Here is a 17,856-nt window from a genome sequence, read left to right on the forward strand (position 1 = left end):
TTGTGTTTAAAAGTCCAAAAAACATTTAATTTTTTTACAGACGAGATTGACAAGTAGCAGTGTTATGCATTTACTTTGTCTTTGCAGGAGTGAAAGAGAAGGAGGAAGAGAAGGACATAGAAGGACACTGAAGTTTGTGCTAGATGGAGAGTTGTTTTTGACTTTGTCCAAATAGTGGCACAAAGCAAATGATTGTTTTGCTTAAGTAGATTGTAGTGGTTAATTGAAGTGTTTTGTAATATGCTAGTGCTAAACACTTTGAACATGGTGTAGTCATCTTGGGAGCATTTGTATGGAATGTTGTCTTTATTCCATCTTGCTTCAGGCCAAAAGAAGAGGTTTAACCAAGTTGTTCCACTCCTGATGATGGGACCTTAGTTGAATCCTGTGAGCACATGTGGTTGACAGTAGTGTTGTGAGTATGTAATCTGGCCATCTTTACCTGAAGTGTTAAAGCTAAGAGCATACATAAACAATGATGAGTACATTCTCTTTTCTTTCTTTTCTTTGTTGAAGACTTCCATTAGGCAACTGAACATGAAATTTTCACTCAACACAGGAGGTGGGCTAAGACATAACCTACCACCCACACACCAAAACCATTCTAATGAGGATTACAACAACCCACCAGACTCCTAATGACTTAACACTTCCCCAGATGACCCTGACTGGATGGACCTGAAGTAGCTTTATTTTTTGTCACACTCTCAGTATATATTTGCTCTACTCCCCTCCACCAGTTAGATGAGAAGCGAAACGTCTTCTTGAGAAAATTTCACTTCCAGTTGCCTAATGTAACTCTTTAACCTTGACCTGGATGACTGAGAATCTTCATAGACAACTCTTTTCTTTATTCGCCTTATTGAACTCAGGTTAAATTTGTATGGTTAAAAACAACACTTGTTCTCCTTGATGGCCAGCGAGGTGTCATTCTGATGACTTTATTTATAACATGATTTACCAACTGTTATCACATCAGTCATTTACATAAGAGTTCTCACCTTGGCACCTTGATGTTGTTGATGTGCCTGCTGTGCACCTTGGCTTTAGAATAATCTCCAGAATAATGACAAATAAACAACAAAAATAAATGTTCCTCATTAGTATTTGTATATTAGTATTTCATTTCTATAATACTGTGTGCAAACTTTCTTTTACAGCATTAATTTGTTTACGTTGCGTGTGACGATTACCTACCGATCTGTGGATCCCTCTGGGCGAACAAGTTCATGAAACACTGATAGCCCATCTTCTTATCTGTGGAAAACATGATGATGTTGCCACTGAAATCGAACCTGTGTGTTCTGATGGCAGACATTACAGAAGGGACACAGAGCAAAAATTAAACACCAAAATATAAATCACTTGACAGGAAATTATCCAAAATACATTTATACAATAATATTTCTACTGGAACCGCCTATATAGTTACATTATTTCACTACTCAACTATTTACACTGTGCATATATTTCATACATTATATATATTTGTTCACATATACCTGTAATTATACTAGTTCTGCTTATACACTGCCTGGCCAAAAAAAAAAAAGTATACACATATAGGTATCATGTACTTTACTATACATACACATCATACCAATGTAATTTAGAACAATAGTACAACAAAAAATAATATATAATAACTGTGACTGCAACCAACAACACCACACATGCCAACAATAATTACCTACTAATCTACTAATACTAGTAACACTAATCTATCAATCTACTTCTACTAACAGACTAATCTACTAACTACTATACTATTAATATCCTATAGTCACAGTACTTGTTAAGTGCAATCATTTCGTGTCACTCACCCGATCTTTAGCGACGGAAAACAGAAGGTCTCCTTCTCTGTTGTACTTGATTGTGATGAACCGTTCGTGGCCCTACAGTAGGGTGGCTCTTTGTACAGAAAAGCAATATTTGCAAGTTCATTTAAGATTTTCAAAAAGCCTAGCTCTAACTCCGAAAAACTAAATACGAATCCTTTTAACGTCTGACAAAAGCTAACGTTAGCTGCCGGGACACGATAGCGTAAACTGCACTAACGGTCTGGAACGAACGACTACCATTATACAACCAATATACAATTGTTTTTTTTTTCAAAAACCCACCATTTAAATCAATCTGATGTAGCCACCGTGCTCAGTTTTTTTTTTACTTGAAACCCCACTGGAAGCCCGAACGGCTAACACCCGTGTCTCATGCGCCGGATCTGCAACCGGAAATCTGCAACCGGAAATCTGCAACCGGAAATCTGCAACCGGAAATCCGCAACCGTCCACACGATTACATAACAACACGTGCTGTTTTTTCCTATTTAACTATTTCCGTTAGTTTCCGTAGTATTTTTGGTGATATTTTGACAAAAACTTTTTCGGTAAAATTCTAGTTTTGTGTCATGTAATCCGATGCTGAAAGATTTTGAAAATTTTTGGATTTTTTTTTCTCATAATTTTATCTTTTCTGCATGTTTCTCAAGAAATTAGAGCATTTTGAGATTTTTTTAAAGATTTTTTTTTTTATTTTTTGGTAAAATTCTAATTTCGCATCTCATGTAGTCCGATGGTGAAACATTTTGATGAACATTTTTGGAAAAAATAATTTCTAAATTTTATCTTTTCTGCATGTTTCTCATCAATTTACAGAGTTTTGAAATAATTTTTAGAAAACATTTTTTTTTCAGTAAAATAAGCAAAAAATTTCAATAAAAAAGAATGCAAGAGCTAGAATTTTATGTGTCAACATCTAATAGCAAGCAATAGCAGGTGGTGCTGCAAAGGACGTCAAGACAAAAAGTAGTGTTTTAGTCTCACATAGTGTCAGATTCCCACATGCTATGAAGAAGTTTAAGCATATGGATTTCCAAATGTTGGTTTGTTTTTCATCAGGAAGGGTATCTGACATTAAATCCATGAAAAATCAATGACCAAGGTAAAAAAAATATTGAAAATGATGGCATACTTTCATGTGTTCTGAAGTTAGTGACCTACGTGACTGCATTGCCATAAAACTCAATTTAAATTTTAAAGGGTACAAAATTTCACATTAAATTACTGCTAAAAAAAACATGTTTCAACTGTGCAGTAATACGCAAGCCCTTACAGATGCTGATGTGGACTGAAACCTGACGATTCTGAGGAGGAGGGGAGGAATACAACCACAAGAGTGTAAATTATAGTTTTTTTCCTTGTAGAGATGCTGCTGAAACACAGGCTTTGCTGCTAATACCTATTTAAATGTGGGTCATTTGATGGTGCAGGGCCAAACCAGGCCACTGCCAACACATGGATCAGGCTAAAGTGGAACAAGCCATGTGCCACAGTGCTTCCTCTTACACACACTTCCCTCCAGTTAACTCAGTTCATCCAGCTTTAACCGGAGCTGCAGAAGATTATTTCTAGTGCCATGAAAATGGACATGATTCCAAAATGAATACGTTCATCTTTACGAGTCATTTAAAATTTAAATTTGATAAATAGCATAACAGAGCAGCCGCATTTTAAAGAGATTAAAGTGGATTTGTGGGCCATAAAGCAAGAACTGGACAAAGTAGTTACACTTGCCTTAATTATCACATTAGGCCTAATCACCATTGGTCCATTTTTCATGAAAAAAGCAGAGCAGCCGGAGTGAAAATTAAACTTCCGGACCTTCACCGTCAGATTTCGTGAGGGTGGGTGTTAATGACTAAACCATCTGGTACTGATGTCATTGAGTGTGAACTGTCCAAGGTTGGAGAGTGTCTTGGTGAAGCAGCTGCCAATGACCACATCTGCTTCTCTTCCACCCATGCCCTTGTTTTGGATACAGCACTAACAAGCTTCACCTCAAATGCACATAAACATGGAGACAGTTGCTGTTGTTGCAGTGACAAATTTGAACTGAATGATCTTTGTTCAGACCACAGGAATCTGTGTGCAAATCATTACAGTTTTTTTTTCTTCTCTCTACCCAAATGTGCTTCAGCAGATGAATAAATTAATCTGATTAGCAGCGAAATTAGCTTTTTCAATACACAGTAATCGTCGCCTGCACATGGCTCTCAGCTGGTTTAGGGTGGTTATCTATCATCAAGCATGGTAATGCCTGCTGTTACCTTGGGTTGAAACACTTATCCCAGGAAAGGTGCAAAAATGTAAACACTGTAGAGAAGTATTTACAAGATGGCTTTTCTCATAAGATAAAAAAAAAACAAACAGCCATTGATCTCAAACTACAGCTGTCTAATGAGAGATCGAGATTAGAGATCAAGATTAGAGAGCTAGCCTAGTTGTCTTTCAGCATCAATAGTGTAAGAGAGCTGTAAAAAAAACAAAGAAAGTCTTGATCGACTGAAGCCAGAACGTACCAACCAGTCGACAAAAAAAAATAAAATAAAAAAAAAATAGAAAACTATTAGTTATTGTTGTTGTATGTTGCTTTTGACCAAAGGTTGATATTACAAAAAAGTTTTTTTCAGAATTTTAACCATAAAAATGGACATTGTTACATAATTTAAGGCAAATTAATGTATTATTATTCGTTTTTGAGAAACTTTTATTTATGAAGACGTTTTCGGGAAATTATTAGTATAGTAAGTTACTGTAATGAAAGGTTGACGTACAATAAAAGTACATTTTTTCTGAATTTTAACCATAAATATGGACATTGCTACATAATTTAAGGCAAATGAGTGTATTATTATTCATGTTTGAGAAACTTATTTTTAAGCCTTTTTTCAGGAAATTATTAATATAGTACGTTACTGTGCTTAAAGGTAGAATTTTTCTGAATTTTAATTAAACAAAAGGGCATAGCTATGTTAAGGTAAATAAGTGCATTTTTTTATTCATTTTTTTAAAACTTTTTTTAAAGACCTTTTCAGGAACCCTTAAACCATTAAACTAAATCCACAGATCCACACCAAAATGAATTAGTTCTTTTCTCGCCTCAACCCTTTCCTTCTAATGTATCTGTTTGTAATGTAATCTAATTCTGGGAACAGACTTTCCAAATGACTGGCACACGTAACTTCTCGGGAATAAATATTATCACAATAAAACACATACATCACAATCAGTGTATTTGCAAAAACATTTGTCAATTTTTGGTGCATTTTTCTTTCACTTTCCCTAATTATACATTTTATTAACTCAACACTGTTCAGTGGTATGTAGTTTAACTTAATTACACATACATTGGCCAAATTAACTTGGTCTTCACGCTCTGTCTCTGAGCTAGTGCATGAGTGAAATTATGTAATTAACTCATCAGTCCCCTAATCAGTCCTTCATCTATTTCTCTAGTTGTTAATTGCTGCTCTGGGAACTGGCATATTTAGAGGCATATAGTAAACATCTGTGAACTAGCACCAGCACTGTTGTGGTGCGAGGCAGCCAAGCGGCAGTCTCACCTGGAGAATCTGCACAGAGAGGTTTTCAAATCTGTCGACATTAAAATGATGACAGATGTGAAGCCACACAGAGCTTTTAATCAAACCAGCTTTTTAAAATAGACTGACCTGAGTTACCTACTGGTGTGGGAGTATTGTTTCAAATGTATGATGAAAAATGTTTTTTTTCTTTTAAACGCTTGCAATTATGTTATGACTCAGAAGAGGAAATGGAGCAGTTCAGTCTTTTGAATTGAATGGAACCAGCTAATGACTCAGCTACGGTAAGAAGTCATGTAAAAACTAGTGTTACAAGAAACTTTTTAAGGTTTTTGTCATTTAAGAAGCTTTAATATCTTTAAGTCTCTGCAGCACGGGTCAAATTCTCTGTTTGTAACAAATGCATGATGGGTAACTCAAAATTCATCTCTTGCAGTCTGTTTAAATTCTTTATTCTGGTCAATTCATCATCAGTGTTAGACTGTTCTAGAAATGTTAATTCCGGTTGGCCCACAACTTAGACTTTCCGTTCTTACTGTGCTTCTGTTCGACAATCCTGCTCTTTAGTTGCTGTGTTACTAATATCAGCAATAGGCATAAAAACACATCCTTGTAGTTCTAAAATTCAGGTTACTGCAATGGTCACCAAGAATGCTTCATAATTAGTTTTTGAGCCTCATGTGTCATAATTTCCTGTAGCCAACAATAACCCCAATTAGACTATGTTCTGGTCATTGTTATATGTAACAAACATACTTTCAATGAAAAAGGAAGTATGGTTTTCTAGGAAACAGTATCAGGTTACACACAGAGAAAAAAAAGCCAAGTAATATACAACACATGATGTTTACTTTAGAAACAACTTTAAAATACAAATACAAATACAAAAAACATTTTAATGCAAAACCCTTTTTGCTAAAATGACTTAAAGCAACACATTTTGAGTGTTGAAAATTGATTATAATAATATACTATTCTGTCTGTTCTGTAAAAAGCCTCTAAATGCCAAGAATTACCCTGATATATTCTGGCATTTTTATTATGAATGCTTTAGAACAATACTTTTTTATTGTTAAAAATGTAAAAAAAAAAAAAACCACAAAAATAAACGCAAAAGTATATTCCAAGTACAGGTTATATTGTTTGTGAAACAAGAAAAATAAACCTAATTACCCTCTAAAATCTTCTAAATCTATATAAATTCACATAGCTTGATTAAGAAAAGGAAAAAGGAAAGTGAACTACTTGTCATTGTGACACAGCACACCAATGGACACAAAATGTGACCTCTGCTTTTAACCCATCACTAAAGTGAACACTGGGCAGCTTTAAGTACCCGGGATGCAGTGGGTGGGGATGGTGCCATGCCCACCACTGCCAGTTATGTTTAAAACATAACAAATAAAACATGGAAACTAAAAAACATTACTTTAATGCTACCCATCAGGTCAGACGATGACCTTGTTGTATCAAAATACACAGCGGAAATATGTTACAGCTGACATATTTTCTTTCCAGAAAGTCTTAGGTGTTGAACTTGAAGCTAAAAACAACCTCAGCTCCACCAAATTGAGCCATTGATACTGAGCTAAAAAGCCCATCATTCCCCTGCTGATACATTATGATCAGCGTGTGCTACGGGGCAGCATCAATCTTTGTTATGGCCCACAATTTTAGACTCACATGGTGCCAACAAGCAATCATCACCACGTTGGTTTCAGATGCTGTTGTGACAAGGAGCCTGGCAGAGTTTTATACTCTTCACTGGCAACAGTTCAAACACTGGGCTTTTGAGTTAAACAAGGCCATTCTTGTCTTCCTGGAAACAAGCACTTAAAGTTGTGCTTTTAAAGGCCTTTTCTGATTTAACCCACAGCCCTTAGATCTATCAAAAGCGATTCAACGCACATTTTCAGCTACTTACAAAAGCCAGAATTTGTGTTTTGTATAACTGTACCCTATCATCTGTTCCAGTGAGGCATCAATTCAAATGCTGGGTTCAATTTTTGGTATAAAAACAGCCGGTTTAAAAAAAGGCAGCTTTGAAACCTGACTCCACTCATCAACAATGCAGAAAGTCTTATCCAACAAAAGTGCAGAATGAGAGATTATACACCACTCCTCTCTACTGCCATTTGGAATAATCCTTACAGTCTCTCACGAAGCATGAATGAAAGCATTCATCACGTCGCCAGGAAGAAAAAAAAAAACAACTTCTTTGAAGCTCCATCGTGCACACAGGTGTTCCATTTTCACACAACACTAACACACCTGAAGATGTACAATCAAAACTGTGTTTTTGTCTACAGAGATAAAACCACTGTATTTAGAATTCAGTGCAACCTCACACTGTGCATAATTAATCATTATTCCTGAAGCCAAGGATAACAATTTGGCTCCAGCTTAACACAGGAAAAAAAAAAAAACAAACCAAAAAAACAAACAAACCCCCCCCCCCAAAACAATGATACATTCTGCAATGAGACGAGAGCAGCTGCCTGTAAATCACTGGGCTCAATATTTAATATCTGTGTCCTTTCCTTTCTTCACAGCCACTCTGAGATACAAACACTGCAAAAAAAAAAAAAAAAAAAGGTTTGCTTTTGTTTACTGTTAGAGGACTATTTGGTTTAGAGAAAAGTGCTCTTGAAAGGTATTCATAAACCCAGAAGGTCAGAGAATTTTCCTGACCTGTGAAGCATATAATTGTTTGATATAACCATGGTCAGGGTTATGAAGTTTGGCCCTGAGTGACAGAAATGTGAGCGGGTGAAATATTTACAAAGCAGCCAAAGAAAAGCACAATATATGCACTTTGTATACATATTTTCCATGAGCAGAATACATTGGTATTGATGTGTTCTTAATATAAGTATTTTAGCCTTTAAAATCCATCAAAAACAATTGAGGCATCATTTGCAATACAGTTAATGGTCATTTTTAAAATATGTTTTAAAAAAATGGGGCTTAAAACAAAACCTAGAGGAACCAACGGTATTAACCTCATATTCACTGTGGTCGAAAATTAAAACTGGGCCAATCTCAATATTTATTGAGAAATTGATGGCAATTGTGCATGTTTTCCCTTCTCTTCAGATATATAATGTAGAAGTTTTTCATATCAAACAAACTTTAGTTTTGCGTAAACATTGAATCTGGAACAACCAAAGCTTCATATTACAAAGACATGCGAAATTAAATTTGATTGGTCATTATATCACTTGTATCAAAAGTCTTTAAAAAAACTCAACATTATTTTACCGTTTACTAAATGTTTATTGGTCGCCTGTAAACCCAGATGTCTCTCTACCAGAGCACAGCACAAACAAAAGCAAAATGCAAAGCAGGTCCCTCTTCACATATCAAGCTGGGAAAAGTGTGTACCACCTGGGTGTTTTATTGCTACTGAGCTGCTAAATCGGCTTATTATGCAGAGCCATTATCGCCGGGAGTTGAACAAATTTTTACAGAGTTGGCAGAGCTCCTCTGCTCCTCATTGCCTGGCTCTTCTCTCACCTCTCGACTGCTTCCTGAATTTCTACTAGCTTTTTTTCTCTCCGTTTTTTTCCTGTCATTCTTTCCTCACCAGCCCTGTTTCCTTCCAGCCTCCACCTATTCACGTTGATTAATCCCTCATTTTTGGTATGATATTTTATCTCGCATTGCTTTGCGTCACCATTTCAGGCCATTCTTCCCTTCTGTTTACTGCTTTCATTTCTTCTTTTTTTTGCATCTTGCTTTTCCTGTCGCCATTCTGCTGTTTATCTTCGGCCCTCTCGTTGTTTTTCTACTGCTCTGTCTCATCCCTCACTATCTTTGTGTCATTCCTGCAATTTACTGCCACTGGGGATATTTATCACTGATTCTTCTCCATGTCGTCTGTACCTTCTTTTTTATCCGTCACCTCTGCCTTATTTAACTTCTTTCGCTCGTCCTTTACTTCCTCCCTCCCTCCGTTCGTTCCTGCTGTCAAGAGAAAGCAGCCGTCTCACTAGGACAACTGCTGAGTTCATTTCAGGACAAAGCTCTGCTCCAATCCTGCTGCTGCGCGCACACACACACATACACACACTGTTTATCGAACCAATCAAAGTCCTTGTTGTAACGGAGCCTGGGGACACATGGAGAACAGTGTGGACCAGACAAAGGCATTCTTTGACTTTTTGACACTATAATGATTAAATACTGAGAAGGCAAACTTGAGTCTGATCTGTTTGATCAGACTCACTTCTGCGAGTACAGAAAATTTGTTATGGCAAATTTGTTAAACAAATTTGACCCAGTTTGGCTTTTGTAACAGATTTAATCAGCAGTCTTGTGGACCCCCTGGCTATCTCTTCTGACTATCAGAGTGGAGACTGTGCTCCAAGACTTATCTGGGAACTGAGTGAACAGATTAAGGTGTCAGGTGAGGAGAGACTAAACCCAACATCTAACACTGATGCAGTTGAAAAAAAAGGAACCAGATTCAGAAACATGCCAGCTGTTTGACCGCTTTATTTCTTCCACATATTTAGAGGTTGTAATTTAATTTAACAGGGTTTCCCAAACTGTAAAATCGGGTAATTGTTGAATAGGATTATAAATCGGGTTTTCTCTGGGGACAGTTTTGGGTCATACCAGGATCTGCAGAACTGGTAGATTTTCCATGCTAATAATAAGAGGCGATGAACTCAATCACTAACTCAAACATTTCTTTAGTGAACTGTCCAGTGATTTTCAAGAATGAAAGGAGTCAGGTCACAAGATTAACATGCATTATGGGAAATGTAGTTTAAAGTTGAGTAGAATTGTGAATAAGTTGCCATGCATATGTTATACACTCACCAAATTTGACCGATGCAATGAAACTATTCAGTAAACATTGAACTCTATAGCATGTACTTTTAACACAACCATACCAAGTTATGCTCTGGTGGGCCACATAGTAAAACAATGTGATGGGCCATTCAGCTCGCTGGCCTCATGTTTGACATGTGCTATATAAGAATAAAAAATAGTGTCAGAAATTGCATCCTTTGTTGTCGCAGATTGTACCATAAATACAGCATTTGTACAACCATCAATATCAATCAAAAACTCAAATCCTGTGCAGCCATATAAAAGTTTGATCATGTTGCCTCCTTACAGCCAATCAGTGTGTGATGTAGTACACATTGTCACAATGTAGCAGATGGTGACTAACCATGGATCACTGATTGTGTTATTGAGCAGGTGGCCCTGAGTCATGTCAGAATGCCATTGTAGTGCATACAATCATTTTCTTGAACACAAAGTAATTCATTAAAGTACAATACGTCAGCATTCAATATCTGCCAAAGTGAGTTGCATTTAAAAATAAGTTATAAAAGCTGTTGTATGGGGGGTGAACAGTGCCATCAGGAGGACACGTGTTATCACCAACTCTACGTAAGAACCCTAGAGACTTTTCTTCTCTTGCAATGATTGTTGTTTGGCTTCACCATGGGGTGACCATATCCAACACACATATATAAGTCGCACCTGAGTATAACCAACTTACGGTCCAGAAAATATTTTAATCATGCCCAACTATGATGCTGAATAATCTCACTATGGTTCCATGACATCGGAGAACACTTGTTTCAGGAACAAGTTCCAAGAACTCCCAAATCAATTACCAAGTTCTTGTGGGATACACGTTAGCTTTATGCTATATGCAGAGTATGTACTGTATTAGGCTAAGTAAGTATACTACATTTTGATACAAAGTAGGAATTGATTTGAAGTGGGCAGAGGTAAACACAGGTTCAATTAATAACTTTAAAACCAAGTTCTATAAACACAAATATTAGGGGCCTGTTTTCTTTTTGCCAAGCCTTTTAGCAAAACAATGAAAGTGATTGCCTTCATTAGCACTGAACCTCCAGAGCTGATAGCAGGGTTGGTGAAAGAGTTGAGCTCTTTCTGTGATTTATCGTCTCCTGTGCAGTGACCATTACCAGCTCCACCGTAGCAAAAGGTGCTGCACAATAGCTACAGCAGCCTATTAGTGATGGTGGTTTGCTGAGGTGGCTGTTTGGGTTGTGTATATTTACTTATCACCTCCATTCAAGTCACTTTCAGTGCCTATTTTTTTTTGTTCAACAACAGACCCGAATGTAGAAGCTATTCAATGTAAACAGAGCATGACACTTTAAATCTGGGCTCCAGTAACAGGCTCTGACCTGTGCAACCCAGATACTTCCTCAGATTTTCCTGTCAACCTCACTCCTCATTAGCACTAACCCCAGTGCAGGTCAAGGGAAGGCACAAGCAACCCCCACGTCTCACACACATTTTATTTAAAAAAAGCCTCTCTCTTTCTTGCATTCCTTTTCTCACACACACATTGATACACATATTGTTGATGAAGGCAGTCACACCAGGTTCTGCCCTCAATTGGAGACATGGCAGTGAGCCAGGAGAGAGGCAGTACTGCAGATGTACTTTAGATGTTTCAGATTAATGAATCCACAGTACTTTAGTCAACCACTGACATTCATTCTACTGTGTACAACCACAATTAGGACTCAAGTCCAAGGACAACTTTCACAACAGTTATTTTCATAAGGTATTTTACACAAAGACATTTTTTATGTCATTAGGTTTTATATTTGTGCTCACAGAAACTTAAAAAAAAACAGATTTTGCTACTGTTTATTTGCTAATTAGCATTTAGCTACTTAGCATGCTAACAGTCTAAAGTGTCCATGAATTTTCCATTGCCCCCGAATACACTACTAATGCAATAACTTCCTCACAAGTAAACAGATTAATCCATAGCCATTTCCATCACTTTGCATTGATGTGTAAACAATCAAATCATTTCCTCACCCCTCCTCCCTGCCTCCCACCTTTTCCATTAACATTTTTGTGGACGTGAATTGAAAGAAAAGTGCAGTCAATCATACACAGGAAAAATTTGCCTACTGTGTCTTTAAGATTTATGACAAAGGTTAACCTCTGCTGAACGGCTGCTCTACATTCACTTTACAGGTAGTCCTCAGAGTAATTGTAATATTTATGGAGGCTGCAGGGCTCCACGTGCTGCCAGACTTCACAAATGAAAGATTGCCTACACACAACGAGGATGTACAGGAGTTTAGCACTGTCTGAATATGTCCGGCTGGATGCATTACTAAACCCATGCTGGAATCAGTAAAATTAATAGAAATTTCCAGAAAAAAATATTTACATATAAATGAAACCTAAGGCAAACTTCAGCCCTCATTTCCCCTCTCTGTTTAGGTCATTGATGCAAAGTCAAAGATGTTCAGGAGGAAGTCTTCAGAAATGGAGCTCAAGCCACGGTGTTGGGTAAAACATGAGCAAAACAAAAAATAAAAAAAGTATTTTTTCAACTAGAAATGCCTTGAAAAGAGTTTAGCAGCGGGTAGAGGTTGCATTCGGTGCAACAAAAGAATTTGCTGCATAACATTATATTCTATTACTACCGGAATTCTACCACTCAACAGTTGCCACACAGTTTGTATTTTTACAAAACAATAGGACAAAGTGAAATGATATCAAACTCTAAACATTCTTTTACTTCATTCTTCAGATAATGCATCTAAACGTCAAAATGTTTTTAAGGTCACAACAACACTGACAAAGTTAAGTTATCAAAATATAATTACTTTATTATAATGTCCATATAATAGTTGACGATAACTTGATTTCAATGTGGGACATTCATGTATCACGCTAAATTGCTATGCTTTCAATTTCCTGGGAAAGAAGTTATGTAATTCTTCTTGACATTGAACTTAGAGCTTTAAAAAATAATTGGTTTTACTTCATAAAAATTCTGTTTTTGTTTTTAATGAGCTAGCTATGAATATCACCTGTTCAATCTTTAAAAAATAGATTTTAGCAACTTTTAAAAGAAATGACTTTTTGGTGCATACGTACCTGGCATAAAACACATTTCTATGATCTGTTCAACGGTAGTGTCTGTTCAGTAAAAAACACAGTACTAGCATACTTTTAGCAGTTTTGTTTTGCCCTGAGAAAATGTGTTACAATATTTTATGATAATTTTAATCTCAAATTCTGCAACAGCATAGTCACTAACATTTCACTGAAGTGTTATGGTATTACTATCATATGTAAGATTGTGTTACTCTTTGATTTTAATTTATTGCTTTACTTTTAGGCTGCCGTGTAGGCATAAAGGCCAACTTTTACTATCTGCCTTGTCTGTAATAACTTTGGACACACTCACATTAAGACTTTTATTACAGATTCATGGCCGACGTAATGACTACACAACACGGACAGACCTAACAGTGCAAATCAACCCCAGCACTTTCGACTCAGCAGCAGCTTTTAAAGTCAAAAGCCTAAGCAAACACAAGTCATTAACTGCTGCTCAGAAAAGCTCTCAGTTAAACCCCGTGTTTGTTGTAGCCAAACAAGCAGCGCGGTAAACAGGCAGCATATCCAACAAAATCGCTGTATAATTGCATGTTGCATGAGAAAAGAGCCGTTGCTATTTTCATCACGGCTTGTAAACAATGTTTAGCAGATCTACGTAGAAAAGCCCAGTCTTATTATGTACTGGGTGAAATACGGGGCATGTGACCCATTATATAATCTGATTCAAAATAAGGAACTCCACATTTGCCAAACACAACAAATACATGTCTGCCAGACTGGGCTGCCCTGGTTCAGACCCCTATAAATACCACAGTGTTTGTGTGTGTGTGTCGTTACTGGACAAAAATGGGGGTGAAACTCACATGCAGCCGATTTGAAAATAGAAAGAAGTAAAACTTCTAAAGGAAACTGGGGTGTGTACTGAGTCACACTAAAAGCTGTGCTCACTTTTAAATAACCTAAGTTACAAGTCCCATACTGTGATGTCACTTTTTCTTTTTCTTTTTTTAAATCATGGGTTTAAAACAATCGCGTTACGCGTCCCCCCAAACACAGACACACCCAAAGTCCCACTGGCAGAAAAATGTTTTTTATCATTTTCCCACAGTACTGTAGTACAGTGAGTCTGCTAAAACAGTAGAAGTAAGCAATACATCTTTGCACAGGCACAAAGGCACTAACTGTCATCAAGCAACACAATGGTAGAAATGTTTGGGTTTTTTTTTTTTTTTTTTTTTTTTCTGGACCTTAAACACGATGTATTTATCAACAGGAAGTGAGGAGGAAGTTTAAAAAATAATGTGACATGTGTCACTCCTCAGTTGTTTAATAATCATATTTGTCTAATTAGGCTGTTCATTATGCTTGCTAACAGCAAAACAACAACAAACCTCATAACCTTCTTTGACAAAGTAAACTAAATCTAAAGTCAAGATGCACTTATAGCAATCAAGACATCAAACTTCTCATCTTCTAGATTAGCGGTGGAGAGCGAGGGGTTTGGGAGTGGCAGGGTTGGGTTATACAGTAATACAATGATATTATGATATACAAACCCATTACTTCGTTAGCCTGAAGCCACTAAGATTACTTTAAACTTTAAAGTACATGTTGAAATATCACCTGACATCTAAGTCAGTCGAAATGCTCGTCCTTAGTGTAAAGACGTGTTGAAAAGAGGTTTTCTTTAAAGAGGCTGTCAACTGCGCTGCAGACTCTTCCACTAACACACTTTCTTTTTTTTTATCTATCGACCACAAATGTTTCCCTGTTGTCTCTTCTCAAGTTTTGTTTGGTATCTAACCCAAGCCGTGTAAAGCATCTGGCTGTATTTTGTTTTGGTAACTGTCACTATTGTAATGATAACAAATACAAAAAGAACCAATAAAATTGGTCTACAAACATATGTGTCTGTTTTTCTACCCTGAATGCTGAGATATCTCATTCCCCTGCATCCAGAGTTTGTCTAAAAAACACTTAAATGAACCACAGTGTACCAGTGGGTGACATGCTCCCTGATTTACAATGAGTTGTGGGCACAGTGGCTTATTTTAAGCCATGCCGCATACACACACACTGTCTCTCTCTTTCTGCTGCACACACTCACTGAGCTGCATCAACTAAACGTCTCTTTTAAATTACTTTTGAGGAGAAAGTCTATATTTGTTTTCAACACATATTTTTGCTTTGAAGTTTGAGATACTACTGAGAGATGGAAAGAGTCACTGTTAGTTTTTATTTTTTTTCTGTTGACAGTGAGATATATAAAAGCAGGCCAGACCGATTCTTCAACCACCGGGGTGGACAGATCCAAAAATGCTCATATGAGTTTGTTTATGTGGGTCATCCTTGGGGACAGCGACAAACAACTGTGGCCTAACATAGAATAGACTTCCTGCTATATTTACAGCTTTGTGGACTGATTTTTTTGGTCACAAGATAAGAATCGGGAAAAGATCCTAATGTCTGTGGACAAAAAAAGTTAAAACCAATTGAAACCAATATAAATTATAGGACATGGGAGGAAAAGGCAAAATTATATATATATAAAAAGAAGATAGTGAAAAAGGCATTTTAGACATTTTACAAAAAGGTTTTAGCACCTCGCAAACCCCAGCAAAAAGAAGTTTGTCGGTGCTGACGTAAAAATCTAAGGAGCTGCAGCAGAGAGCAGACCACCTACTCATGTCTCCCATTAGGACAGACGGTTCTTCTACGCACATCAACGCCTCTGCAGCAATTTACTGCTCAGCTTGCACAGAGGTAAAATGAATGGTGGACGACACCGAATTAATGAGACGCGGGTCAATGGAATGCCAGAGCTGGACAATGGAGAAAGAAAGAAAAAAAAAGCAGAGACTCAAGCTGTGATCAGAATCGCAACCGAAGGAAAACGGAAACTAAATTGAACTAGAAACATTTCTCTTTCTCTTCATTTCTTGTTTGAGATTCAACAAGATTGGTGCTATTGAAAGCAAGTATCCCACCCGTCTATTCAAATGTAGTCTATTCATGTCTAAAATGTGTGTTTGGAGTCAGGAGGCTGTGCTGCCATCGAACCTCCTGTCTGAGAGGCATCATTTCTCTTCACACAATGTGTCCTTGTGTGATTCATTGCACCTTTTCCATTGTGTTGCCTTCTGGCATGAGCGGAACTCAGCGACAGCGAGAGCAAAATAAATATATAGGTCACACAAACGTACCAAGATGAATAGCTCATACATCGTACCAGGAGACAATGACAACATTCAGCCTGGCCTTGTATGACCACAGGAAGTCATCAAATTCTGTCTGTGTTCTTGTAGTAACCAATTAACAATGCTCTGCTGCCATGTTTTGTTGCCTCCATTATGTTCCCGTTATGTGACAATCCTGAATGTATTGGCTACAAGTGAAGCGTAAGTAACCCCTGAATAGTATTGAGCATTTGTTTGTTAAGATTTATTTGTCTGTTCCCTAGTTTTTACAGATGTAAACAATATTGAATTATTAAAGGAATATTCCTGCCACCACAACCATCTGTTCAGCCAACACACCACATCATGGATGTTATATTTATTTTCTAACTTTATTCTTTTATTCCACAATAATGAATAATTCTGTTTCTGATTTGGGCCGTTTTGAGGACATAATCACAAATTTGGTTTGGTTTAATAATTACTTTTGTTATGTTGAATGTTTACGGTTTAACAGTTTACATTTTATGTTTTTTATTGGGAAAAATATTGACACTGGAGAAAATATTTTTTTGATGTTTACAATTTTAATTTTATATAAAATATTATAAACTGTTAAGTAACACAATGCAAAAAGCTAATAAACAATTACCTCAAGGGTAAAATATCTTTTTTTGACATATTAATGATCCTTGGGTCTGAAATCCAGAGGACCACCGATCTAGAAGTTTGTATTTGTATCACCCCTAGCACACGTCTTTGCAATATAGGTAGTTTAATACATAACCTCATTTTGAACTGTACTGAATTTTTTTCCCTATGATTTTCTTCAATTATAATCCTTACCAAAGCCACTTGTACCTCTAGTACTGTTATCTAAGGCCCACCTATAATGTGCAATCTGATAAAACAGGTATCAGGAAACTTCTGACTCTGAAGCCTCACAAACAAGTCAGCTTCCAAATCAATGTCATACCTAATAGATAAATTCAGGCATTAATCAGTATTTCAGCACATGTTCATTGAACCCTGCGTGTGGTGACAGTTGTTTATGCGGTGAACAAAGCTTTTTTTTTCTCACTTTCGGCTCAGATGCCGCTGCACACTCCGTAGTCTCCTGATTGCAAACCGATTGCAGGCTGCTGCTGCTATTTTTGTTTATTAGCATTCTAGAGATTAAAAGCCATCTTCAAGCGCATCTAATCCTCTCAGCCGTGAAATAAACCTTATTAAAAGTTTGATGCTTGCCTGCACATCATGACTGATGACAAATGTGAAGTTATCGCTTCTACAAAGTTTCACCCACACACAGATGTGTATAAGCCCCTATTGTTATTCTATGCAGTATATATATATATATATATATATATATATATATATATAAAACACAAGAGAGAGTGAATTCCCAGGAGACATGTG

The 17,856-nt window shown here is 36.8% G+C and overlaps 1 long non-coding RNA gene across 1 annotated transcript; it reads right to left on the bottom strand.

Moving 5' to 3' along the window:
* Window positions 1-2,271, bottom strand: LOC103390692 (uncharacterized). Its single transcript, XR_522715.3, has 5 exons — window positions 2,124-2,271; window positions 1,824-1,911; window positions 1,198-1,304; window positions 1,002-1,056; window positions 1-385 (listed from the first exon to the last, which is right to left on the bottom strand). It is a non-coding gene; the product is annotated as an uncharacterized LOC103390692 (long non-coding RNA).
* Between the last annotated feature and the right edge of the window lie 15,585 nt (window positions 2,272-17,856).

The sequence above is a fragment of the Cynoglossus semilaevis genome, chromosome 15 (assembly GCF_000523025.1).
Source record: "Cynoglossus semilaevis isolate Cse_v1.0 chromosome 15, Cse_v1.0, whole genome shotgun sequence".
Lineage (NCBI taxonomy): Eukaryota > Metazoa > Chordata > Actinopteri > Pleuronectiformes > Cynoglossidae > Cynoglossus > Cynoglossus semilaevis.